Consider the following 963-nt stretch of genomic DNA (forward strand, 5'->3'; position numbering starts at 1 on the left):
TCCGGAGTGTTGGCTTGGCCCCCGACCACAAAGGGCCGATGTATTATATAATAACCCACAGCCATGGCCGCCTGCTATTTACTGACATACGGGGGGGGAGGGAAATGCGGCTCTATGACTAAGTCCGGCCGATTATCTCACCGCATAATGTAATGAATGAAATTCCACAAGCACTATACAGTCAGGGGAGAGCTCTGCTGATTACATGTCAGCCATCAGCTGCCAAGAATTCCTCCCCTATGAGTTTGCAGCCATTAGATATGACTGCACATGCATAGCACCATCGCTCAGTGTTAAAGGGGAACACCAGCACATGCCAGGCAGTGTATAAATCAATGCACACATGCCAGAGCACACTGTTATAATTATATATGATATTGAAGGGCTGGTATGGCCGCAGGTATTTCTTTTTATTTCATTTCAGCACCTGCTGGTTTCTGGTTTCTGGTTTCATATCTTGGGTATTCCAAGGCCAAGATATCTCCTATGGAGGTCTTCATGGGTGTTATGATTATTATTATATAGCACTGACAATTTACTCAGCGCACATCAGTCCCTGCCCTCGAGGAGCTTACAATCTAAGGTCCCTTATCTCACATACAGTAGCCAATTAACCTTCCACCATGTCTATGGAGTGACATCCTCCATGCTCCAATCTTTGTAATATGGAATGCAAAAGGAATCCAGAGAGACCTCCATGGCAAATTAGCCGACCCTCCAAGAGCAGGTACCAGAGTCTCCAAAAGACATTAAAAAACCTTTGCTGATGTCTACCAAAAACTGAACTGAATCAGTTTGGAATGGTCTGAGTCCCAGTAATGATGCAGCATTCTCTTACATTGTAAAGCAGCTTGCTGTGTTATTGTTATCTGCAGATTAGTCCATTTTGCTCATATTTATGTTATATTAAGTCCAAGACATTAGCATATTTTAAAGTAAACTATACCTTCTCAACTATTACTT

The sequence above is a fragment of the Nanorana parkeri genome, unplaced genomic scaffold (genome assembly GCF_000935625.1).
Source record: "Nanorana parkeri isolate BGI_ZX_2015 unplaced genomic scaffold, ASM93562v1 scaffold339, whole genome shotgun sequence".
Taxonomy (NCBI): domain Eukaryota; kingdom Metazoa; phylum Chordata; class Amphibia; order Anura; family Dicroglossidae; genus Nanorana; species Nanorana parkeri.